General features: G+C 37.5%; 1 protein-coding gene across 2 annotated transcripts in view; it reads left to right on the plus strand.

Moving 5' to 3' along the window:
• Positions 1 to 12,677, plus strand: part of GRID2 (glutamate ionotropic receptor delta type subunit 2) — a gene marked incomplete at its 5' end in the record, with an annotated part of 1,118,477 nt that overhangs the window by 494,754 nt on the left and 611,046 nt on the right. The gene's annotated exons all lie outside the window — the stretch shown is intronic.

A 12,677-nucleotide genomic window follows, 5' to 3' on the forward strand; every position in this document is an offset into this window, starting at 1 on the left:
AAGGAGAAATGTGCTTGTGAGCCTGATGTGGTCACCTGATTTTTCTACTTAACAACTATTAAGTTTAGCAACCAAATTACCAGGCCCAATGTGTTTGCTGTGTTTACTCAAAGCCCAGACTTTGAGCTGACTCATTAGAAAAGAACAATATTTTATTTTATTCTCAGGAATGTTTGTTATTTTCTATGCAGAATCCAGAGCACATTGTGATAATAGCAAAAATAATCTGAACTATCAAAGCATGACTGGGAAGCCAGTCCCATTATTTGACCATTTAGGTAAATGTGAAAAATCCAGCAGCAACAAAAAAAAAAAATTATCTGTATTATGTTTAAACATCATGTCAGTGGGGAGAGTTTTACTTCTTACAAATCATTTCTGAATATGTGTGGGAGAGATTTTATTACAGTCAAAAAGACCATTTTCTCTCTGTAATACAGCAAGTTTCCACTATTTTGCAAATAAAGAAGCCCTGAATTTAAGTTTTAACATAGTAAAATATGCAGCTCTCCAACGTTTGCATGGCAATTCGTGTGCAGAAAAAGCAATTTTGTAAAACATAGTCTTATATGCTGAAAATGCTCACATTTTGGTACCGTAATTCAAAAAATTCGAGTATAAACATCATAATATTGGTGTGTTACCATTTCAAATCTCCACAAAAGAAAAAAAAAACATATGGCATGGCCTACCAATTCTAAAATACAAAGAATGGAAGTTAGGACACAAAAACTTGCGAGTGACATGTTGTTTTGCCATAATCGGTTTCTAGCACTGATTATCTAGTTTGGTAATGAAATGTCTGCAAGAAACAACGAAGCTGAGAGAGCAACAAGGCCCCTACAAATTGTTGGTATTTTATATCACACTGGATTGTGTAGGCCATTCTCAGCTACACCAGACCAGAAAAAAACAAACTAACACGAAGGCTAAAATTACTTTTATTCAGATTGTGGAATATAGCAGAATCTTGCAAGTATGATTGAACTGTTCTTCAATTCCCTTCTTATACACCAATGAATCATGGTGGCTTCTGCCTCTTTCTCAGGATTTAAAGAGTATTTCACCCCTTCTGCCTAGGGCAAGAGTCAGCAACCTTAAACCTCAAAGAGCCATCTGGATCCATTTCCCACAGAAAAGAAAACCCTTCCCATGCCTGACTATTTCCTGAGCGGCCACAAAACTAGCATATGTAGTTGAATTAAATGTTCTGTTTTCTTCTGAAACTTTTCTTTTCTTGGATTTATCCATGGTTAGCCTACTGGGGGTTAAAAAGCTCGATAAATCACATGCCGGCGGGTGTTGCACGTTGGCAGTTCTGACACATATTTTGAGTGACAGGAAGCCACAGCGGAGGGATGAAACAGCCATATGCAGCCCCAGAGCCACGAGTTGCTGTCCTCCGGCCTAGGGAACAAATTTTGCATATGTCCCCCAAGGTCACTTACTTACTCTATATAAGCTGCCGTTTTGTATCATATTGAATTCACGCCACTTTTCTGTAGAAACTTAGCAAGAAGAGTTATTATTTATTTTAAGAGTGTGGATGGTGGTGTTATTCATTCTAGTTGACACTAATCTTAGTTGCTACACACAGAAAGGTTTATAAGAGACTTAGTTCTGCTCTCTTCTTGATTGAAAGGTATAATAAGGATTTTGTTTGGTCTTTGGATGTAATAAAGTTGATGGGGAAAAAAAGTACTTAATAACTTAAACTGTGTTTCATTATAATTATTATTTTAAACATAAAGATTTTGGGATTATCTCCCTGTAATTTTTTTAAATCTCGTTAGGCATTGCCTCTTATTCGTTTCTGTAGCATGAATTTCTGTCCCTGTGGTCTGAGCATTTTTATAATAAACCTTGTTTTCATTTTGCTCACTTAGTTAATAAATTTGAGTAGACAAGAACATTTGAAGCTCTTCATATATTTGGACTATTTTAACTATAGGCATAGACAGCATACATAATCCTTTGAAATACCTGAATGATGAGATTTTAATTGGGGGGGTCTTTTTTCTTTTCTTCTTTCTGGGTATTGATAAGAGCACATGATTTTGAATTTTATTTATTTATATTTCATGTTTCTAGGTTGTCAATCTCCCTCGAGGGGTGCTGAGTGGTGTACAGTATAATCCACATATAAAACAGTATATAGCAATAGCACTTAGACTTATATACCCCTTTATTGTGTTTTACAGCCCTCTCAAAGCGGTTTACAAAGTCAGCATATTGCCCCCAACAATTTGGGTCCTCATTTTACCCACCTCAGAAGGATGGAAGGCTGAGTCAACCTTGAGCTGGTGAGATTTGAACTGCCAAATTGCAGCCAGCCAGCAGTCAGAAGAAGTATCTTTGATGATGGGGTTCAGCCAGTTCGCACCTATTTGGAAGAACCGGTTGTTAACTTTCTAAGCAATTTGGAAAACCGGTTGTGGGAAGAAATCTTATTTTGTTTTTTTTTCCACTTTACAGGGCTAATCCTGTAAGGAAGGCAGGAAGGAAACATTCTGGTGTTGTTTCTAGCCTAATCTTTATTGCCCTGCTTACAGAAACTGCCTTTCTGGTTAGCACTTATTGTAACAGCTAAGGCAAAGTACCCATCAATGTGAATGATGTTGAATTGACCATGGCCACCCAGTCACATGACCACTGAGCCATGCCTACCCAGCTGGTCATTAGGGCAGAGAACCAGTTGTTAAATTATTTGAAACCCACCATTGAGTAGCTTGCAGTACTGCTGTCTAACCAATGTGCTACCGTGGCTTATATAAAATGAACAATAAAATATGAAGACTAATTTAGGATACTTTTTTTTACAAAAAATAAGATTGTAATGTGAGGCGTGGAAGCATTGGAAGAGCTTGTCAACAAATTTCCTAGTACTCTCTTCCTACAGGATGGAAACACTTTGAATACGTTCTTCCCCTTAATAGCAGCTTAGTTGTGTGGCTGGCTGTTAAACATTTACCTTCATACCACTAGCTACAACCCACTTGTAGCTAGTGATGGGTCCACATCCATCAGTTGAAGAACATTTGGGGTTACACAGAACACTACAGGCAATTCTGCTAATTCCTGCTTTGATTGTCAGGTTCAGCTAGTTGTCCTCTCTCTGGGAGTTAATTCTGGTAGAAATGCTATTGCCTGACTCCTAGAGCTCCTTGTATAAAAATATTTTCAGGCAAGTCCAACCTGGATTTCCTTATGCATTGGTCTCAGAAGAGAATTTTTCAACCCATTCGTTTCTTGCTCCAAAGTCTTCTACAGGTAGTCGTCAACATATGACCACAGTTGAACCCAACATTTCTATTGCTAAGCAAGGTAGTTGTTAAATGAGTTTTGCTCCATGTTATGAAGTTTTCAGCCACAGTTCAGTCAATCACATCAGTTATTAAGTGAATTACATGATCATTGGGCGAATCTGTCATTCTCCATTGACTTTGCTTGTCAGCTAGGAAGGTTACAAATAAAGGGGACGCAGAGGCTCAGTGGCTAAGACGCTGAGCTTGTCAATCAGAAAGGTCGGCAGTTTGGTAGTTTGAATCCATAGCGCCACATAATGGGGTGAGCTCCTGTTACTCGTTCCAGCTTCTGCCAACCTACCAGTTCAAAAGTATGTAAAAAAATGCAAATAGAAAAATAGGAAACACCTTTGATGCGAAGCCTTCAGCGTTTAGTCATGCCAGCCACATGACCACAGAGATGTCTTTGGGCAGCGCTGGCTCTTCGGCTTTGAAACAGAGATGAGCACCGCCCCCTAGAGTTGGGAACAATTAGAACGTATGTGCAAAGGGAACCTTTACCTTTAAGGTTACAAATGTTGATCGGATGACCTTGGGACAGTGCAACAGTCATAAATACATGCCAGTTGCCAAGTGTCTGGACTTTGATCATGTGACCATGGGGATGCTGCAGTGATTTAAGTGTGAAAACTGGCCATAAGTTACTTTTTCCAGTGCCATTGTAACTTCAAATAGTCACTAATGGTTGTAAGCTGAGAACTGCCTGTATTTCACTTTTCCTTGAAATTTGTCCACCCGTGGATTCTAAAACACTTTACCTTAATTAGTTTGAATGGGGTGACAGCCTCCAGTTTTTCCACTGAATAAACCATGAAAGCATAAACGCACATATTTCAGCTCTTCCTGTTTGTTTTCATGCCTGCTTGATTCTAAACTGGCTTGTCCAGACAGAAATACTTTGAAACCATTTGCAAAAGATTCAATCTGAATTGTGGGGCTGTCACATTGTACCACTAAAATATGCAACTGATGTTGTGTCCCCTCACCTTTCTGTTCCAGGAAAGCAATTGCCAACAATTTCCCTTTCTGTGGGCAGGAGGTCCTCCCAGACATTGTTATAAATATTTAAGGATTCACTGTGCTACTGTTTTTCCAGTGACCTGAGGTAGCAAAATTTTACCTCAGCTCCCAGATAGCCACATGGGAAAGAAAATTGGATATATGTTTGTGTGTGTGTGTGTGTGTGTGTATGTGTGTACATACACACACACACAAATATGGGAGAGAACACACTGTTTCCCTTTGTCTGTCTTTCGGCTCACTCCAGGAGACCATCCAGGCAGAAAACCATATTTTTTAATGTTGCCTTTGTTATATTTGTGTTGTATTTGTGCTGATAAATCTCCCTTTATTTCTTTATCAGCACAAATACAACACATACATACATACATACATACATACATACATACATACATGTATATATATATATATATATATATATATATATATATATATATATATATATATATATATATATATATATATTCAGTGTATGTGCATGTGTACAGTGTATATGTATATGTATATATCAGAATCAAAATCAGAATAGAGCTGGAAGGGACATTTTTCTAGTCCAGGCCCCTGCTCAAGCAGGAGATCCTATACCATAGTATATGTATATCAGTGGAGGGATTCAATTTATTTTTTTATTATCGGTTCTGTAGGCATGGCTTGGTAGGCATGGCAGGGGAAGGATATTGCAAAATCTCCATTCCCTCCCAATCAGCTGGGATTCGGGCGACAGAGAATAGATGGTGGTGGGGCCAGTCAGAAGTGGCATTTACCAGTTCTCCAAACTATTCAAACTTTCTGCTATCATTTCTCCAGAACTGGTCAGAATCTGCTGAATACCACCTCTGATGTATTTATATATGTATATGTATACATATACATATACATACATATATGTACCCTGTTTCCCTGAAAATAAGACCTCCCCAGATAATAAGCCCAATCGGGCTTTTAAGAGCATGCGCTAAAATAATCCCTCCCCCAAAAATAGGTCCTCCCTGAAAATATTGCAACACAGCAGCAGCCATGAGGTGGCCACGCTTGCTGCTCCTGTACCTCAAAAATAATAAGACCTCCCCGAAAATAAGGCCAAGAGTCAAAAGGAAATAAGACCCTGGCTTATTTTCAGGGAAACACGATATATGTAAAAGTGCAAGGACCAGTTGTAAGTAACTTTTTTTTCAGCACCATTGTAACTTCAACAGTCATTAAACAAATAATACTAATTCAAGGACTACCTGTATATTAATATACTAGTTGGATACCCGTGCTTTGTGACGAAACTACAATGCAGGAGAAATCTGGTTCAATTCGTTGGTTCAGTGGTGGTCGATGATTAAAACACATAAGGGAATATCGCTCCCGCTGCCTTGAGCTTGGAAGCAGTCCCATAGGTAGAAGGCATAAACATTGTGGTGAGGTACAGATGTTTAATACTGTAAGGAGCCCCATACAGCTATTGCGTGAAGGAGTGTTCACAATCTGTTGGCTCAGTGGGGGATGGTGACTGAAACACATAAGGGAATATTGCTCCCACCACTTTGAGTCCAAAAGCAGTTCCATAGGTGGAAGGCATAGACATTTTTTTAGGTACCAACATTTAGTACTGTAAGGAGCCTCAGACCGCTCCCAAGTGAAGGAGTGGAATGTCTGCCAGTTTCAACTGAGGTAACAGAATGTGAGGCAACTGGCAGTTGGAACAGAGTTATTTTCAGGTGGGGAGGGGGAGTAGAATGTCTAATTCCTTAGCATCAGAGCGTGTTAATTACTGCATAAGAAATACTAATGATCTGATGGTCATTTCAAAAAATCCTTTCTAAGCAAGCACCTAGAATCCAAGAGGAACATACGTGCCAAATTTCAAGTTTGTAGGCTTTGCGGTTCTGGAGATTGCATGATGAGTGAATGGTATTTGGCTTTTATACTGTCTATATAGATTGCAGAACTTCATAAAGTGAACTTCTTTAGCACAGAAGTTACTTATGTAAAATTCTGCAAAATTTCTATTTTTGTGTATGATTCTTAAAAACAAATTTCTCCCATTTGCAGGACTGCTGTTGTTTAAATACAAAATTCCAATATACATGGTCCTTTTTAAAAACAAAACTTTGCCAATTTCATCTGTATAAGGTTTGTTGTAATTATAGTATGCTGGAGCTTTTTTTATAACCCAATTTATAAGTTAAGTCACCTTTCACCAAATAAGAATCCAACCTATTCACGTAACAAAAATATCACATGTCGTGATTGATACTCTTTATGCTGTTTAGAGATGGCATACATCATCAGCAAAATATCCCCAAAGACTCAAGGATGAGTTGTTATTACAAACATTCCAGATAGCTATAAATTAGAAGCTTCATTATCAGCTGAAACTCTTGTGCATTCTGCTTGTCAGAAATTCATTTTAGAGGCAGAGCCATAAGGATGGATGTTACCTAGGAGTATTATATCCAAACATGTTGTATATCTGTAAGGTGACACTATCATATTTTAGAAAGCTTTCATCAGCAATCAAATGGTTTTTTTTCCAGAACTTGAGTTGGTAGACGGCAACATTATGAAGGGACAGAGATAAGAAATGAACAATTTGCCATGGACTTCTGCAAATTCCAACTGTGGATCAATTCTGGATGATGTAAAGTTAATAATATGGAAGGTATAAATCATGAATAAATAACTTGCAATTGGATCACAGCCGACCAAATCTCCTTGGCTGGTATCTTTATAAGTCCTGTTTACTGAACTTAGCATTTCCCTTAAGGAAGTAGCAAGCTGTAGGACATACTATGAACAGCTTTCCTTGTTTACTTTTTCTAAAGGAGAAATTCCAAGTCCATGAATCAGTAACCCGTTTTATGAAGACTCGAGTCAGCAATTTCCTTTCATGAGTTTAGAAGACCACAGATTTTTTTGAATATTTCAGTGAAGTTCTTAAAATTAAGGAGGAACAGTTTATAATAAATTTGAATAGAATAGAATAGAATTGAATTGAATTCTTTATTGGCCAAGTATGATTGGACACACAAGGAATTTGTCTTTGGTGCATATGCTCTCAGTGTACATAAAAGACAAGATACATTCATCAAGAATCATAAGGTACAATACTTAATGATAGTCATAGGTACAAATAAGCTATCAAATCATACTAGGAAACAATATAAATCTTACGATACAAGCAACAAAGATACAGTCATACAGTCATAAGTGGGAGGAGATGGGTGATAGGAACGATGAGAAGATTAATAGTAATGCAGACTTAGTGAATAGTTTGACAGTGTTGAGGGAATTAATTGTTTAGCAGAGTGATGGCGTTCTGGGAAAAACTGTTCTTATGTCTAGTTGTTTTGGTGTGCAGTGCTCTATAGCGTCATTTTGAGGGTAGGAGTGGAAACAATTTATGTCCAGGATGCAAGGGGCCTATAAATATTTTCACAGCCCTCTTTTTGACTCGTGCAGTGTACAGGACCTCAATGGAAGGCAGGTTGTTAGCAGTTGTTTTTTCTGCAGTTCTAATTATCCTCTGAAGTCTGTGTCTGTCTTTTTGGGTTGCCGAACCAAACCAGTCAGTTATAGAGTAGTTTGGGACCTGTTTGATCTTATCTCAGATCAAACAGATTTATCTCTTCGGATGATTTTGATTGATTATGTGATATTAAATAGGTGCTGACATCTAGTGATCCCACAGGTAGATTTTCTCCATGACGATCTGTGTGCGTTTTCAGAATTCAAAAGTAAAACTATCATTAATATCTGATCAAGACGTATTTTATAAAAATAGGAGAACCAGTGGTGCAAATATGGGGATTCTATGAGTTCTAATCCTGCCTTAGGCATTTAGCCAGCCAGGCTTCATGCCTAAGGCAATCTTGGACTGGTCACTCTCTCTCAGCCCTAGGAAAGAGTTAAGGACAAACCACTTTCAAAAAACATTGCCAAGAAAACTGCAGGGACTAATCCAGGCAGTCACTAGGTGTCAAAAATTGACTCATATATACCCAGATCAAATTATTTATATATATCAACTGATAAGGAGGCGAGCCTGTGGCTTAGTGGCTAAGACTCCTGCCTAAGATATAATACAGCCCAGGTTCAAATCCCAGTAAGGGTATGGCTAGCTGATGAGAGCTAATTAGCTCGAAATAGATCTATACTAGTCTCCCTTTATTTATTTATCAGTACAAATACAACATATATATATATATATATATATATATATATATATATATATATATATATATATATATATATATATATATATATATATATATATATATATACACATACATACATACATACATACATACATACATACATACATATACATATATATATACATATACATATACATATACATATACACACATAGTTTATTTGACTTCTAAACCGCCCCCTCTCCCCGAAGGGACTCGGGGCGGTGTACAGGTACCAAATTAAAACCATACAAACAATAATAAATATACTACGCCTCGCGTAGTATATATATATATATATATATTTGTGCTGATAAAATAAAGGGAGACTAGTATAGTATACCAGGGGTTGTAACACAAACATATATATATATATATATATATATATATATATATATATATATATATATATATATATATATATATATATATATATATATATATATATATATATATATATATATGGGATTATTAAAGGAAGATGATGATGAATATAAAAAAAAGGCAATTAATTTTCAATCAGCGTGCTTCCTCAAGACTCTCACATATACTATATCTCCACCATTTTACTGATGGACAAACTTCTCTTCCATCTTTATCAAGCTGAAATGCAACTTTTCAGCTGTAGCTACTGTATCTTTACTAAATAAGTCCTTTTGTTGGGCATCACACGATGGCAACTTGCAGACCGAAACTCTCCTTACTCGTACCTTCATGAGCAACCTATCATGGTGGTCCAGTGGTTAGAATGCAATACTTCAGACTAACTCTGCCCACTGCCAGGAGTTCAATCTGACTGGCTCAGTTTTCTATCCTTCCGAGGTCGGTAAAATGAGGACCTAGATTGTTGAGGACAATATGACTGTGTAAACTGCTTAGAGAGGGCTGTAAGCACTATGAAGTGGTATGTAAGTCTATGCTACTGCTCTCCTCATAGCAGGATACTATGCAAATGACCCAGAAGTACCCTGTTTCCCTGAAAATAAGACCTCCCCAGATAATAAGCCCAATCTTTTGAGCACATGTACTAAAATAAGCCCTCCCTGAAAATATTGCAACACAGCAGCAGCCATGAGGTGACCGCGCTCGCCTCCTCCTGCACCTCAAAAATAATAAGACCTCCCCGAAAACAAGGCCAGGTGCTTATTTGGAGGGGATCAAAAGAAAATAAGATCCTGTCTTATTTTTGGGAAAGCACGGTATTTCCTTACAAAAGTAAGCAGCAGCTGTTTCTATTTTGGCTAACATATTGATTCTAATAGTACCTTAATCCTAAATCTTCCTGGTTTAAATAGCTCTTGATTTAAGGAGAGAATGCAGGGTTTTAAAATAAGTTAGACAATAAATCTAAAAGAGATCAACTGTAGAGAGTTTGGAAAGCCTGGGGAAAGGGACACGCTATAATAGCACAAAACTAAAAATTTCAGTTTAAGTGATTATATTATGGAGGATGTCAGGATATGCATGATGAAGCTCAGTGCTTTAAGTAGCAGCAAATAATGGTGTGCCATATGCTGGCAAAATTAAACCGTTTTCTAAATTGTGGTAATCTGTGTAAATGCTTCACATAAGAAGAAACAGCTAACCATACTGTCTGTTGATGTGCCTTATACTGGATGTGGTTGAAATATTTTTTTCTCCTAAAGTTTGTTGTTGTTGTTGTTGTTGTTGGTAATGTTGCTGCACATGCAGGTTTAAAGCAGGGTGTTACAAGCCTACAATCATGGACTGGCGTTTGTGTCAGTGCCATATTGTTTGGTTAAGTGACACTTTCTTTATTAGCGATGTTTATTCCGTAAATCAGGGGTCTCCAATCTTGGCGGGGAATTCTGGGAGTTGAAGTCTGCCAGGCTGCCAAAGTTGCCAAGATTGGAGACCCCTGCTGTAGATGATCCTTGTTTGAATTCTCCCTCCTGATAGAATATGTAAACTTCTGATGGGTTGGCTGTTGTTTCTTTGCAACAGATTTTCTTTCATTTTTTAAAAAAATTGTCCCTTTCGACTGTGTTGCATTGATACACTTTCCTTTGAAAGATTTTGTTTCCTCAGACTGTTAACTCATCCATCCATCCATCCATTTATAATTTATACTGGTTAATTGTTCTCACTGGCAGGAAATTGTTTGCATCCATTGTTTTTTGTCTTGCTTTCTGGTGTGTGTGTGAGTGTGTGTGTGTTTTAAATACATAAGTTAAAACCATTAAAATCCTTATGATGAATCAGAAAGAGGTTTTGTGTTGTATAAGAGATACATTTGTCTAATGTAAATAGATGTTTAGTGCAGGGGTGTCCAAACTTTTTGCAAGGAGGGCCAGGTGAAAATGTGTGGGGCCGATCATTCAGCCTGACATTCTTTGAACCCTTAACATTAAATGCGAATTAACTACCGTATTTTTCGAAGTATAAGACGCACCAAGATTTTGAAGAGGCAAATTAAAAAAAAAGTTTTTGCACTCTCCCCAAAACGACCCATTTTTTGTGAAAACAGGCCTTTTTTTAAAGGGCATGAATAGCCTTTAAGAGGCTTCTAGAGTGCTCCTGGGGGCTGGGGAGGGGGAAAGTTTATGCCCTCCACAGCCCCCAGGAGCACTCTGAAAACCTCCTAAAGGCTATGCACAGCCATTTTGGTGAAGGGGACAGAGTTTTGGGAGGCAAAAAATGCTGTATTCAGTGTATAAGATACACCCAAATTTTTAGCCTCTTTTTTGAGGGGAAAAAGATGCATCTTTATACTCCGAAAATTACGGTATTTTATGAAAGACTAAACACATAACTGGGGGGGGGAGAAGAGGCTGCGGGCCGCTTGCAATTTGAAAAAGGGCCGCATTTGGCCCCCGGGCCGCACTTTGGACATGCCTGGTTTAGTGTAAATAAAACTAAAGGTTACTTAACTGTAATAATTGAATTACAAGGGAATATACACTGAAGTTCTAGAATTATGTAAGAATCTTATTTAAAAGATTAATCATAGACAGAGTTGATCTAGATTTATTAATAATACAGTATAACAATAAATACCTAGAGTTAGAAGAGACCATTACATTCAACTTATTTAATCTAAATACAATTCTATATACCATTAAAGCTTTCTTGTCTGTCGGATTGTTTGTAACCTTCAATTGAGCAAAACAGCACATTATAGGGCAACAATTTTTAAATCAGTGCACCTCAAATGAGCTATCTTACAAAATCTACCCAAAAACAGAGACTTGGGTGGGATTGAAATTTGGAAAAAAGTTGTGACCACTTCAGGGCTGCCATGCTACCACAATCAGCCATGGTGATATGGTAATTTCTATATGTCTATAAGGAAAGTCAGTGTGCAAGTTGGCAGGAACTTAGTAATAGCAATGGCACTTAGACTTATATACCACTTCATAGTACTTTACAAGACTCTCTAATCGGTTTTCAGAGCAACATATTGACCCCAACAATCTGAGTCCTCATTTTACCAACTTTGGAAGGATGGAAGGTTGGTTCAACCTTGAGCCATTCAGAATCAAACTCCTGACAGTGGGTGGAGTTAGCCTGCAATACTGCATTTTAACTACTGTGCTGCTCTTGAAAGTTGCTACTTCTCCGATTGCTCTTTTGCCTGCCCATGGTCGTTCTGTTTCTTGTAACGAAATGTCTAAGAAATGATGAGCCAACAGGTCATGGATTGTCTGGTTCAGGAGAAAAAGAATCCATTATTCATAACTGATTCAAGTTGTCAGTTAAAATTCTCAGAGTATCATAAGATGCCTTCAGTGAATTTTTGTCCTAATTTAACTTTACATTCAAATAGCTATTAAATATAATAACATTATCATTTGCCCCAAGATAAAATACATCAAGAATATTTAACACTTGAGATAGGAGTATAGGAAGACTTCCTATTCAAATTAACTCAACCCCTGAAGAGCCTGTATTATTGTAGTTGCTTAAGGCCATCCAATGGTTGAATGGAAATCTTCAAAGCCAATCTCACCATTCTCTTTTCCCATGCAGTGCTCAGTGAAATATTATTTCAAATCCAGGTCATCTGATTTTTGGCTTTCAGTATTCAGTATTCATTTCCCCTACCAGTTCAGGAGAACCTATCCAAACCGGCTGAATACCACCTCTGCACAGATGTATATGACAGGGGGAATCAACTTGGGTTTAGTTGCTAGGACCCTTTTATAAA

This window comes from Natrix helvetica, assembly GCF_964273705.1.
Source record: "Natrix helvetica genome assembly, chromosome: 7".
Classification (NCBI taxonomy): Eukaryota; Metazoa; Chordata; class Lepidosauria; order Squamata; family Natricidae; genus Natrix; species Natrix helvetica.